The sequence below is a fragment of the Panthera pardus genome, unplaced genomic scaffold (assembly GCF_024362965.1).
Source record: "Panthera pardus isolate Hobbes unplaced genomic scaffold, ASM2436296v1 HiC_scaffold_13, whole genome shotgun sequence".
NCBI lineage: Eukaryota > Metazoa > Chordata > Mammalia > Carnivora > Felidae > Panthera > Panthera pardus.
The window spans coordinates 18,163,523-18,177,937 of NW_026526688.1; the positions used below are offsets into that span (position 1 = coordinate 18,163,523).

Consider the following 14,415-nt stretch of genomic DNA (forward strand, 5'->3'; position numbering starts at 1 on the left):
AAAAAGTCAAAATCATATAAATTGTAGAAAAGTGGTTTTCAGGAGGGGGATGGTGAGAGAGATAGGGAGAGGTTGATAAAAGGGTACAAACTTTCAGCTACAAGATGAATAAGGTCTGAGGATCTAATATAAAATGTGCTAAATAGAGTTGATAACACTGTATTGTATCATTGAAATTTGGTAAGAAAGTAGAACTTAAATGTTCTCACCAAAAAAAAAAAAAAAAAAAAAGGTAAATATGAGAAGTCACGGATGTGTTTGACATGGGAGGAATTATTTTACAATGTATACATATATCAAATCACCATGATGTATACTTTAAATATCTTACAATTTTGTATGTTAATTATATATAGCTCAATAAAGTTGAAAAAAGAAGAATGTTTTTTTCCTCTCTCTCTCTCTCTATATATATATCCCATTGGTTTTGTTTCCTCCAGATAGAGTCCAGAGTGGAGGAACATATACATATGAGAGAGATACATACAGATCGTTCTCATATTCCCCAGGGAACACTGCTATTTTTTTCAAATGCCACATTGTCTCACTCTTCCTTTCTTTGCCCATGTTCTATCTCTACTGCCTCCCCTTTTATCTTGGTAGTGCCTACACGACTCTCAAAAATTCTCTAAGAAGCCTTTGCTGATTTGCTAGTCGTAATTTGGTTTTGTGTTCCCACTGCACTCGGTGCATGCCCCTGTTATGTCATTCTGCAGTCATGAACTCTGACTGCCCTCCTTGAGGACTCTAAGCAACTCCAGGGTAGGGACATGCTATCTCCAAAGCCACAGCGAAGACCTGACGTTAGTGGATCTTACTGTTATTTTATTTTGGAGGCGGGAATAAATGGAAGTATGTCATCTACTTACTCCAAAATTTCTTGAAGGAACCGAGTTTATCACTTATTCAGAGAGATTAGATGAATCACTGCACTGACACAAATCCAGGTGGGCAGTGCCTGAGGAAGTCATCACACTGGGAAGATCTCTAATACCTTCTGAGTTCTCGACACAACCACTGGACCACGAGGTTTCGGAATCCAGTCCTCTGCTGTGAGTTTTCTACCCAGGGGCTCAGTCACACCAAACTGCCTGTTACAAACCAATCTTTTCTTAACCTGCCCTTCAGCATGATTTTTCCCCTTGGGAGAAATAAAACAAAATGTTAACAAATCAATAACAAACGTCATGTGAAAGCGATCACTGATAAAACCTAAGAGAGGAGACTCTAATTGGTTCCCTGAATTCAATTCCTGAACTTTGAGAAATTGGCTTAAACCAGCCATCAAACTGGCTACCAAGATTTTACTTCCCTCTCTAGATGTATGGCACCCTAGGTCTGTGGCACTCATTCAGTGTCCTGGTTATTCGGACCCCCTCTGATCTATCTCCATCTCCAGATTTATGGCCCTAACTCACCATTCTGTTATTGCAACACCCCCTAAATGGTCCCCTTCCCCTGACCTCACTCTCCTCCATTGTACCGTCTACACTGCCTCCAAATTCAGCTGTCCACTCCTCACCTCTGCATCCGTTTCCTATTGCTGCTGTAACAAACTACCATAGACTCAGAGGCTTCCACACAAATTTCCTATCTCGCAGTCAGGTAGGTTGAAAGCGTGCTATGGATCACACTCAGCTAAAATTGAGGTGTCATCAGAACTGCATCACATTCTCAAGGCTGGAGAAAGAGTCCATTTCCCAGTCTCGTTCAGCTTCTGGAGGCTTCCTGCATTGCTTGGCTTGTGGTACCTTCCTCTGTCTTCAAAGGCAGCCATGCTGGTCACGTGCTTCTTACATCGTATCACTGACGTCTTCTTCCCCTTCCGCTTGTAAGGGTCCTTCTGATTATATGAGGCCCGCCCAGATAATGCACGATAGTCTCTCTCCATTATGGTCAGTGGATTAGCTACTTTAATTCTTTGCCATGAAATGTACCATATTCACAGGTTCTGGTTTTAGGCCGTTGACGTCACTGCGGGGCAATACTCTGCCTACCACGATGGTGCCTCTTGCTACCACCTGCTTTATGCTCCAGTCAAACCAGAGAACTTGCTGTTACTGGAAGAATCATTCACATTTACACTTCCACGCTGCTCACGCTGTCTCTATGTCTGAACGACACTTTCCTCCCCTTCTCTATATATCCTTAAAGTCTCAACTCAACTGTTATTTTCCCCAAAGCCTGTTTCAAGTGCCCAGGCAGAATCAAAGCTTCTTCCTCTATCCTCCTACACCACTTGACTTTCACCATCCATTCCAGGTTGACGGCTTGCTATTGCTAGGCTAACTTTCCCATCACACTTTAATTCCCTGATGTTACCTTAACGTAATCATTCTTGCATCTTCTCTGATATCTAGCAAAGATTGTAAGCACAGAAGGAGCTGAGGAATATGTGCTTAGTGGGGTGGATTTCCAAATTTATGAATTATCTGTGAGGGAATTATGATCTTAATTTTTTTTTTTATTTTTTGTTTATTTTTGAGAGAGAAAGAGAGACAGAGTGTGAGCAGGGGAGGGGCAGAGAGAGAGAATTTGAAGCAGGCTCCAGCTCTGAGCTGTCAGCACAGAGCCCGATGCGGGGCTTCAACTCACGAACTTGGAGTTCACGACTTGAGCTGAAGCTGGATGCTTACCTGACTGAGCCAACAGGTGCCCTGGAATTATGATCTTTCATTAAACAGTTAAACCCATTAGGTAGTGAACTTTATTGTTCAGAAGTTCTATGTATCAGACAATTGATGCCATTTGTGGGGAACCGTAGGAAGGAAGTAAAATTTTAGGCACAGTTTCAGTGACTGAAAGGTAAGACCCCATGTCAACCCAAAGGGCTCGACACTTCCTTCACGTTGCCTCTGGGTTTGAACTGTATTTGAATCCTGATACAATTACTATTCTTATTTAGGAGAGCGTTCTCAATTATAGAGCAAGACATTTATTTTTTTTCACACTATTCTTATGTGTTGTAGGTTTCCAAAAGGAATTATAAAAATTACTCTGATGCAAGTGGTACATATTCTTAAAATGAAGATGTGATAAGCAGGTCCTTATAATAATAGTTGTGAACACCTTTTTATCACTTTTTGATACCTGGATTATTTTTCAAAGATGGGATATTTTTCCACTTCTCAAAAGTATGAAACATTAAATAAGGATTATGTCTACTTTTGCCAGGCTTTTAAATACAGCAATTCATTTAAATGTCCATTACCCTTCACTGGACAGGTGAGAACGATTCTCAGGATCTTTGAAGGCCTTTTCCCTTAGTCTCAGAACTGGGTAGGTGGGATTCAAACTCCTCTCTTTTTAGCTTAAAAGCACCTGGTATTTTAGGTATGAGTCTTACATCCTTGGGGCACCTGAATGGCTCAGTCAGTTGGGTGTCCGACTCCTGATTTTGGCTCAGGTCGTGGTCTCATGGTTATGAGATTGAGCCCTGCATTGGGCTCTGTGCTGTGTGTGGATCCTGCTTAGGATTCTGTCTCTCTCTCCCTCTCTGTACCTCCCTTACTCATGTCTCTCTCTCTCTCTCTCTCTCTCAAAAAAAAAAAAAAAAGAAAAAAGAAAGAAAAGAAAAGAAAAGAAAAGAAAAGAAAAGAAAAGAAAAGGAAAAAAAAGATTATGGTGTGATGAAGTAAAAAAACATATAGAGCATTTGGAACCTAGAGTTACTGAGGTCTGGGCAAGTCAGCGTCTCTGAATTTTAGTTTATTATAAAAATAGAACGAAGTCTACCTCATCACTTTGCAAAGATGAAATGAGATAAATAAAGCCGGTTTATTTTATTATGTTTCATTCCCTACCAGAGTTTGGGGGAACGGGAGACTCTGGTGCCATAAAATCCAACGCTCCACGGTACCACCCCCTCAAACTACAAATGAGAATTCCTCCTGAGTTGAACACCAGATGTCCTGTAGGATACAAACATCCGCTGACTAGAAGGTTATTTTTCACATTCCCATGGGCAAATTATTTTTATGACATGAACCCATAACTGGCATAGGATCTCCAAATGGAATGTTTTATAATGAAAAAGGAGGGGGGTGGTAGCTGGCAGCCTGAGGTCCTGGTGACAGGGGAAGCAGATTTTCTTGGAACTGGCATCTGGGTGTTTTGCACTGAGTGAGCGAGAGGGTAGATTTCCTATGGAAGCTGGAGGGACCAGGAAGGAGCTCTGCCCCACTGCGCGTGTCCGAGGCTGGGGTGCCACCAGCACCACTCACACCTGTGCAGGCCGCCCTTGGGTCCCCCTCTCCGCACCGCAGCCAGCGCCTGGCTGGAATGGCTGGTGGGTCTTTCTTGGCCTGGCAGACTTTATATGTGGGTAGTGGTCATCCTGCAGTTGGCCTGGATTCTAGGAACTTGACTCCAAGTCATTTTTCTAAGACTGACGAGAATCCCCGCTTCCTTGATGCTTATGTGCAGAACCACTGAGGGTCCTCTCCTCCCCACCACACACATCCATTAGGAAGAACAGGGTTATCTCACCTTTTCCCAATACACACACACGGGAAACAAGTATCTGAAGCTTTGGAATCTCAATCTCTTCTACTGGAAACACAGCTTTTTCCAGGAAAATAGGCAGAGGAACTTGAAGAAATCTGACATTAAATTCTTGTGGCTCTTTTACCTTTGCTCTCCTGAAAAACTCTTTATCCCTTCTCTTGTTCTCAGGAGAGTGCTATTATGGGTCTAAGCAGAAGGTAACTGGTCCAGTGTCTTCCTCACCTGGCCTCTATGACACTGCAGCCATGGGAACAGCGAAACCTTGGGACCTGCTGGCAGTGAGGAGAGGAGGGATGCGTGATGAGAGGCGGCACCCAAAATGCTCATTTGTTGTCGCTTTGGCTCAAGTGCCCCCAGGAGAGAAGCCAGATTCCGTGTGATTAGAGTATCTGGTTTGTCGCGTTCATACAGGCATAGCAGTTTTCACCTGGAAAAGAACGTGAGTTCACCTTCCCACTGGACAGAGAGGGAAACTCCCCACCACGGAATGACGTGAATGGTTCTGGACAGATCAGGGCCATGGTCCAGACCTGTCGACTGTTCTCGCACGCCAGGCTGCCAGTGACCTTCTGCGTATGACTCTGCTCCGTGCGTGGAGCTTCAGGAGCAAGAGCTGGTGTGTTGCGAAAATGGCCAGGTTGCATATGCTGAAACTCTATTTCAAGTTCAATTTGGCAAAAGTCTTAAAGACCTTAACTGAAATAGTACTATTAAGCGAGGCTCAACTCTCTCCATCTATCACACTTGAAGCTTTTTCATTAGGGCCACTACTGAACCTTCTTTACTCGGGAAACCTATTCAGCAATAAAGAACCTGACTGATCAGTGGAATATGAATTTTACTGCTGTGTGGAGACATGGTTTTATTGTGCCGTCAGGGAAAATGAGATCTAATTGGGGAATGAGTGACTTATAATCCTCTCTGCATCATTCCTGCTGTCCATTAAGGCACGAAGCCAAAGACTGCTTCCTCTTAGACGCAGTCTGATTTTTAAACTTTTCCTGGATTTCTTGTTTCCCTTAGATCCTAGATCCGGCATAAACCTAATGCATCTAGCACACATTTTGGCTCCCTAACAGTTCCTGAAAAATTCCACTCTATTTTTTTTGGCTGAAGGTCGTGAAAAACCAAAAATAAAAAAATACAAAAGAAAGAAAGGTTGGGGAGGACATTTAGAAACTGCATCTAGATTGCCAATTCAGATGGCTAGGCTGGGACCATACATGTGGAAGGAAGGGAGCCATGAATCAGTAATTCCATGTTAACAATGTAATCTCACTTCAATTACATGATTATTTTAGCCAGAGCAGGCTCACAGATGATGACTCCAACTTTTCCTTGCCCTGAGAGCCTGGAGGTTGTGGACTGAGCCTCCACTTGCTCTGTACACAGGGCTCTGGTGCTCCAGCCATTTAAGGAGTGGTGGGAAAGTGACAGTCCGTTTCCAGCACTCCTCTGTGCTCTCATATCAAAGCAGATGTGCTCTTGGGGAGGGTAGGATTATTAGAACATCCCTTTCCTCTAATGGCTTCTTTTGCACTTCATCCAAGTCCACTTACTCTCACGCCAGTGGTTCAGAAAATCAGGCTCATTTATTTCTCTCAGAGGCAGTGGTTTCCCACTGCATTGACATATGCTATGTTATGTTGCATTTTGCATCAAGATAGTTTTGTACACGGGTACCCTTATTCACGGGTTTATCTATTGGAAAAGAATAATGGCTGCATCATACTGATGGACATCGTTGCTGAGATGGACGAAACCTGATTTCAAATCTGGAAAGATAAATTTGACTATCTAAATAGCCTTGGTCAATGCAAAAATCTCTGGCTAGGAAAGTCATGTTTCCTTCTGATCTGGAGCAGCTTAGTGGGAATTTTTTTTAATCAAGTGGGAACAAGAGAGAAGGGAGAGACGCCCAAATGGGGCTGGAGAAGAAGCAGATTTGTTTTACATCATCGGACTGCAAGGAGAACCTCCAAGAACAGACATGATCACCCCCGGGGATTTCGAAGTTACCTGAAGCCAAGTGGAAAACAAGGGCTTCTTATTTAGGAAATGCACTTAAACATCTTCTAATGTAATAAACAGGCAGGGACACTTTAGCTTTTTACCAAAGAACAGTAAATAAACATAACCATACCCAACTCTGTAAGCTGAGCTGATTCTCCCAGTCGGAAGTGTACCTTTGGAAATGGCAAAGGGACCCCCGCAAAATGTGGGTAATGAGAGTCAAACCCGAACAAAGCAGCAAGTCTGGGAAAAGAAACCCAAGCACCGAGACATTCAGTGAGTGGAAAGTGCTCGCGCACATCTTTCAGGAAAGTTAGAATGCGTATTGAAATCAGAGCCAGTGGAGCCACACCCAGTGCTTTGCGAGATTTTTGATACCATGTGATTTCTGTGTGTGTGTGTGTGTGTGTGTGTGTGTGTGTGTGTGTGTGGCTATAAAGACAGCAATAAAGACAACACAAATCCATTCCTTTCCTTCTGTAGAATCTCACTAGATTTTTTTAAAAAATAAAAACTGTACTATCAAACTAAACAAAGCCACCAGGATTGAGAAATATTGTCCTGGGAGTTGGAGTTTTTAAACTGGAAATTAGTAATACAGAAGTAAACTGGAAAACAAGGCAACTCCCGTTGAAAAACCCTTTCAGGGGTGAGAAGAATGTATTTCTACTTCCAGCTCTACTAAGTAAGTTATTTCACAGTCTTTGTCATATTACTTAATCTTTTTAAGTCCAAGTTTTTGTTTCTTTGTTTTTTACCTATGAAATGAGGGCCCTGGATCTACTGTGTTCCAGCTCTAGTTTTTGCTATAATTTTTGAAATGTTAAATCAGACAAAAACGTTGGCTCAAATTTAGGCAAACTGATACAAAAATGTTTTAGGAGGAGGCAGCACGGAGGTTGACCTAAATAATTTAGAAATCTGCTTTGGGGCACCTGGATGACTCATTTGGTTGAGCATCCGACTTGAGGCTTAGGTTTGTGAGATGGAGCCCTGCATCGGGCTTGCTGCTGTCAGTGCAGAGCCTGCTTGAGATCCTCTTTCCCGCCTCCCCCCTCCATCTTCTCCTCTCCCCTCCCCCCCTCCCTGTTCCTCTGTGTGTGCTATCAAAAATAAAAATAAACATTAAAAAAAGAAATCTGCCTTAATATTATACATCATTTTTAAAGTGTAAGCTAAAAACTCGTGAAGAGTAAGATGTTGTTAGAAATTAAATTTGAGAAACAAATTAAGTGCATATTAATGATGAATTATTTTTGTGGACTATCATCACACTCCACATGCTTATAAATATTAAATGGAACTAATGCCTTCAAACACACCACGGAAGGAAGAATCAAAAAAAACATCTAAAGGTAAGCAGACAACGCTGTCGGTTCTGCAGGGTCTCAGTCTTCACACAGAACTGAGGGTTTAGGGTGAAAAGGAATTTCAGTTTCTGTTGTGAAGTATGTTTCTTCAAAGATACTTATTTAAAGCAAAGTTTACAGAAGAGACGAAGGAAATAAAAAGCAAGCATGGGATTTTTTTTTAAGTAACAATGTCCTAATTATTAACTTCTCTGACACTGAACACTATTGTTTCAAACCCTCAATTTCAATATTTGTTTTATCTGTGTATCCTAGAAACAATGACATTAAATGGTACCCTTTTGTTTCTTCCTTACACTCAGCGAACAAACTCTAACTTTAGCTGTGTCTGTCCTTACACGTTTTTGTTAGGTATATGAAAAACTTCCTGGCATAGTTTTCTGTCCAGGAGAAGCACAATTTTTTTTTACTTCTGATGTTTTTTTCCCAGGTGCGGATAGATCCTGAGTTGCAGCAATGCTGGACTTTCTCCACTGCTGGTGGAGTGACCCATCTGATAGGTGAGTCTGGAGAGATCTAGACTTTTTCTCTTTATTTTCTCTTAACAGAAGCTTGGGTAGAGAAGGAACACATATCTCTAGTCCTTCAAGCTTCAGGTGTTACGGGAACTGCCTGTAGCCTGGATAGGTAAGTCTGTTTAAAACTGGGATTTAAATTTAGGATGCCTACTTTGCTTCAGATTTAAGCCTAACACATCGGTCTAAAGTTCATTATTATTTCTTAGTTATTTCTAAGAAGATAGTAGATATTTTAAAATATTGGACCCCCTTAAAGATTCATTAAAATGTCTACATCCTCCTTCATGGAAAATAGGAGAGATGAAAAAGTCTTTTTAGATACCCAATTGTGTAATCTTTATGGCCATACTGTGAATACAGAATAGTCCTCCAGGATATAACTTATTAAATGAAATGTTTTCAAGGACCAAGTAAGGACATTTGCTTCTCTACTGATTGTCCTAGTATGATGCAATTTAGAAAATATATCAGCAGACTTGATTTTAAATCCTGATGCTATTACTTACTAACTGTATGGTGTTGGAGATATCTCTTAATCTGAACTTCAGTTTTTTCAACAGCAAAAAGAAGTATGATAACCAATCTGTTATTAAAAGAGTGCATATGAGAAGCTTAACAAATACTGATCTAACTTTCTCTTCCTATATACACTCCTTTTCATCAAATAAATTGTATGAAATTTATTTATGAACTGTATGCTATGTTGGCAATTAATTCCTAATGGAAACATTCTTGGGAGTGCCTATAATAGAATGTAAAAATATGAAAATATTTACATGAAATGTATATTTATAGAAAATAGAAGCTTGTCTAGGTTAACTACAGGAGTTATCATACTTTTTTAAAAGTAGAATTGCAAACAGTACAAACAAGTCACTTCCTAAATTAATTCTTACATAAAAAGTTGGTTGTAACAATGCTTTCAAGTGCACAGCACTTTGATGTTCAAAGACCCCTTACAATTAAAGAGTGTCCTTTCTGTGATCATCTTGTTCATTAGACTATCTCGAAGATCCCCTGAAGAGGATGCTGAGATGATCTAAACCAATCTTCAAAAATCTCTAGTCCTCAGAAAAGCGATTTTCTTGTGGAAAACCTGACCCCATCTATTTGCCTGTGTTCAGAGGTGTTCATCTTTGCTGTGCATCAGGAACACTTATGGACATTTCTTTAAAATATATACCACCAGGGATTATGATTCAGACATTCTGTGATAGGCTATAGGAATGGGTATTTTTTTTTTAATTCCCTACATATAATCCTGAGAAATAAAGATTGAGAACCACCACTGGGAAGTTTTCAGTCTCTATTGGGTGGGTTCTAGTGAATCCAGGGGGATCACACAGTGATCATCAAACAGTATCCTGAATTCTTGGAGGAACCCAGAACTAATTTTATTTGACTGATTTCTATAAGATATAACCCAAAGCTCACTGCCATCTCTGCCTATTAGGGGGTATACCAGGCTAGATTTCCCCTATAGTGTCCAGGAGGCTAATCCAGAACTTTTTTTTTTTTCCTGGTATGTAAAGAGTAACATAACTGTAACCTGACTTGCTTTTATCAGTCACCACTGCTTAACATTTCTTTCCTGAAACTTAGCAACATGTTAAATGGGAATTCAAGGATTCCATAAATGGTCTGTGACTCTATTAATACTCTATTCCTTCTTCTATAGACGCGGCTTAGTGTCTCTTATGCCCACTTGGTCTACTTTGCATCTGGGTAAAATTTGGTTGCGGATGGTTGGCGGTTATTCGAAGTCTTTCTCCAGATTCAATTTGTATCCTATAGGATTTAGAACTACAAGAAATTCACCCAAGTATAAAAACAAATAATGAAACAACACATTTGGTGAGCTCAGGGAAGGGATTTGATGCTGACTGGCGGTTTGGATTGAAGGGAAATATTGAGGATTCGCTTTTCAGGGTAGGATGTGGTTGCCTCATCCTGCTGCCAAATATATTCTGAAAGACACCCTTCTAGGTGGTGGTTTCTTTAAGGAGACATGATTAACTGAGCAAGATTGTTCTCTGTTGTGGTTTTGGAAGAACAACTGGGTAAGGTCACTGTGTTTTAAAGAGCATATTTGTTGTGTCTAAATTCCAGTGTCTGTCTATAACTAGACCCACAGTTTAGATCAGTAATTTATTTAATTTCTGATTTAAACTCATGCTCTGACTCTCAGAGAAAACTATGCCCAGGAAGAAGAAAATTACCAGAGCATTCACCATTCCCAAAAACCTTTCAGTAACAGAGGACTTTGACTTGTTTAGCACATGACTTTAGAGAAACCACAACGCTTGAAAATACTAATTTTTTCATTAAAGTGCCAGAAAATTCAAACCCAGAGTTTTAAACAGTGGTTGTTATATACTATTAATAGCTCTAAAATAAGCAACTTTTGGAATCAGGATGCAAGCTAATTATAGAACTTCTTTGCCGTAGCTGTTTCTATTTACATCTCCAAACCACAGAAGCAAATAATGTAGACTTTACTAACACATCAGCATCTTCTTGTCCTTCTCTTAAGTTTCTGACTTCTTTGAAGCTACTCTTGAAGCTTTCCCTTAAAAACACATTGTAACCGAATATTCCCAGTTCAAGGACAATTTCAGTTTGTAGTTTTTAGTCTAAAGGAAGTCTTCTTAAAATGCCGAATTTCAAGTCACTTATACCCCCAAGTAAGACAAAAGATCAAAGCTGTTGTATACAGGGTGCATATTATCCAGTCTGTTTTGTATGTAGTCCTTTCGTGATTGTTTGCTTCATCAACAGCAAACACAACATAGTAGGAAGAGTCAAGAGCGTGAAGTTATCTGCTATGTAGTGATCATTTCCACCACCAAAATGTAAGTGTGACATTTGGGTTGATTTTTAAGAAAAAGAAAAATTTGAAAGTGAAAGTAACTATCCAGAGCAAAAATTTTAAGATACTGCAAAGTCTAGCAGAATTGGATGTTTTGTTTTCAGTCTTAGCCAATTTACATGGCGGCAATTGACTCCGTTGGGGTGGAGAGCTGACTGATTATGAACGTCATTCTCTCCAGCACCCGCCTCACAGACACGCCCAGCTGACCCTGAATTAATCAGTACCCACCTACACCAGTTTTGGCTGCACATTAGAATCACCTGGGGAGCTTTTAACAATCCCTATGCCAGGTAATTAAATCAGACCAATTAAATTACCATCTCTGGGGGTGTGGTCCAGTCGTGAGCAGCTTTTAAAGTTTCCCAGGTGATTACAATGGGCAGCCAAGGTTATAAAACCGCAGCTCCCTATCTAGATACATCCATGAGGTTCTGATTACCTTAGCATTTCTACTTTTTATTTTATACAGAATGGGGTAAGAGGCTGCCTAGGACTCCCAGAACATTCTCCGTTTGTAAAAATATCCCTGAAGTGGACAAACAGCCTAACAGAAAGTGAGCACAAGACAAAACATGTATGTCTATCAAAGATTGTAACCTCATATTCAATCTCATAAGTAACTGAAATGCATTTTTCTAAAAGAAAAATCTGTAAGTACCTATTATATTATAGCAATGATTGCAAAGAACTTAATTCCCAGTGCCCTTGGGATTATGAGAGGGAAGACATTCTCATATATTCCCGGAGGAGTGAAAATTGGCAAACTTTAAAATAACAAAAACTACAACTACTAAAGAAAATACCTAACATTTAATGAGTGGTAACGATGAGACAGTTCTAAATACTCCTAACTCCTAACTAAGAAACTGTTCTAAGTACTCCTAACTCATTTGATCCTCATGACAGTTAAGTGAGATAAATATTGTGATTATCCCCATTTCCAGCAAAGAGACTAAGGCACAGAGGCATTGAATCACACAACTAATAAAGAAATGGTACAGGGATGCACATACCAGTATTCTAGATCTAGAGCCTGTGTCCTTTGGTACTCACAGCAAGGTAGGGAAACTTGACATTGTGTGTCCAGGTCTTAAAGAGGACCCAGAATATCAAAATTCCTCTTTTGGGAACTTGTCTTAAGAAAATGATCAGATATATGTTTACTTATGTCCATTAGGAGTAAAATAAAATATTGAAAAAATGGGAAACAAGATGAAAGTCCACTAATAGGGGGTTGGTTAAGTTAACCATGTCATAATCATATGATGGGATGATATGTTCCCATTAAAAACCTTGTTGTAAAGCGATTCTTTCCAACCCTTTTCACATCATGACAGGTGAAGAAAATGACAGTATTTTTATATCACACGAGGGCAAACAGTCAAGGGGGCTGGAGAATACTGGTTCTGGAAGCTGGTGGCACATGTCCAGCCAGCCACTGCAAGAGGTGATGGAATCATTATCTTGACATGTCTGTAGTGCATCCCCAAAGATTAGTTACAAAGTACTCATTTGTAGGAACATATTATGCTACAGGCAAACGTTCACTAGATTTTGCTAAATGAAGACAATGCCAACTATAAGGAATCGTAATACATTCCAGGCTAATAACTCCATCAGTACATATTGGTACAGGTAGCCATAAACCCATACCAGTTGTCAAACCATTAAAGGAATTCTGTATCTGCTGGTAAATAGCCCATGCACTGACAAGCCCACCAATGCCACTGCCACTGCCACCCATGGCTTCTCCCAAATATGGCAAATCTGGACTTCCTCAAGATAAAGCAGCTATTAAGTAAAGCCTGAAAGGGGAGTTTGGAAGGAAGGTTCAAGATCCTTCTCCACTACCAGCCAGGGCTTTATTCTGATTGGTTGGTGTCTAAGCTGTGCAGGTAGTTCAATGTTTTGAATATTACCTCTGCATATTAAAAAAAAATCTCGGTAGGGAAGAATTTTTGGAAGAATATGTATTGTAGATGTTAATATTTATTCGCTTTGTACTTTTCTGGATTTTTCTACTTATCCGCTTTGATCAATTATATGTTTATAAATAGGAAAAATAAAGACCAATACATAATACTTTTTAGAATTGATCTTGTGATTATGGTTGAATCTGAATTCTTAAATCCAGATATTTATGAAAGTATCTTTGGCCTTCAAAGTAACAGAAGGCTCCTAAACTGGCTCCTTGAAAGGACCCACTGGTTGGGATGAAGAGGAGACTGTATATCAGCATGGTAACCTAAAGATAAGAGTCCTTTTCCCAATTGCTAGATACCACAAAAAATTCTCATAATCTTGTGGAACCCAGGGAAGGAGAGAGGCTCCCAGTAATAAGTGAGATGGAGTTTTAAAGACAAAATATGTTGATTTAAAAGTAATAAAGGACTATGTTCTGTCTTGTCATTCTGGGTTTCTGGGCCAAAATTCCACACAAACACATTGCTGGGGAGAGAGCCCGCCCATGCTCAAATCAAACGACACTTCCAACCTCTGATGGGGCCAGTGCTGCTGTGGACCAATGCTGCCATGATTTATGCCAGAGAAGGTCACCACTGCCTGAATGATGCGGTTCACTTCTCAGGGTGGCCCCCAATCTGCAGCCATCTCTTCTGCCCAGCGAAACAAAACACCACCATCTCTGTGTGCTTTCTAATTCCCGTTAGAGCTTCAATGTGTCTACCAAGAGGATCCTTTGGTGTGGCCTTCAGCCCTTCACTCTAAATTCACACACACACACGAATGAATGTCTGGCTTTTCCTGATCTTTTTTTTTTTTTTTTAATATTTATTCATTTTGAGAGAGCATGAGAGAAAACAAGTGGAGAAGGGGCAGAGAGAGAGGGAGAGAGAGAAGTGGAAGCAGTCTCTGCACTCCCAGCGCAGAGTCTGACACGGTGCTTCAACTCATGAACCAGGAGATCATGACCTGAGCTAAAATCAAGAGTCAGACACATAACTGACTGAGCCACCCGGGCGCCCGGTCCAGATCTTTTAAATAACATGTGCAAACAAAAACTACTAATTCCCTTTCCCGCAACACAGTAGGGAATCTTCTCTCTTTCCTCTTAGCTGCTGGGACTGTCCCCCCACCCCCCCCCCCCATCCCACTGGTTTATCCTAGCAAAGGACAC

The 14,415-nt window shown here is 40.5% G+C and overlaps 1 long non-coding RNA gene across 1 annotated transcript in view; it reads right to left on the reverse strand.

The window, feature by feature from the left end:
* The window catches only part of LOC109250983 (uncharacterized), a 125,112-nt gene that overhangs the window by 48,337 nt on the left and 62,360 nt on the right, over positions 1-14,415 (reverse strand). The gene's annotated exons all lie outside the window — the stretch shown is intronic.